Here is a 219-nt window from a genome sequence, read left to right on the forward strand (position 1 = left end):
TGACACCGATCACAGACAAGATGCGAGAGGCGAGGCTCCGATGGTACGGCCATGTTGTCCGTAGCGATAAAAATTCCATCGCAAAGACAGCACAGCAATTGGATTTGGATGGAAACAGGCCAAAAGGAAGACCAAAAAAGCGCTGGATGGACCGAATCAAGGATGATATGAATGCTGTGAATGTTACACCAGAAGACGCCCTTGATAGGAAGAAGTGGA

Source organism: Pundamilia nyererei, unplaced genomic scaffold (genome assembly GCF_000239375.1).
Source record: "Pundamilia nyererei isolate P.nyererei 1_Seehausen unplaced genomic scaffold, PunNye1.0 scaffold00504, whole genome shotgun sequence".
NCBI lineage: Eukaryota > Metazoa > Chordata > Actinopteri > Cichliformes > Cichlidae > Pundamilia > Pundamilia nyererei.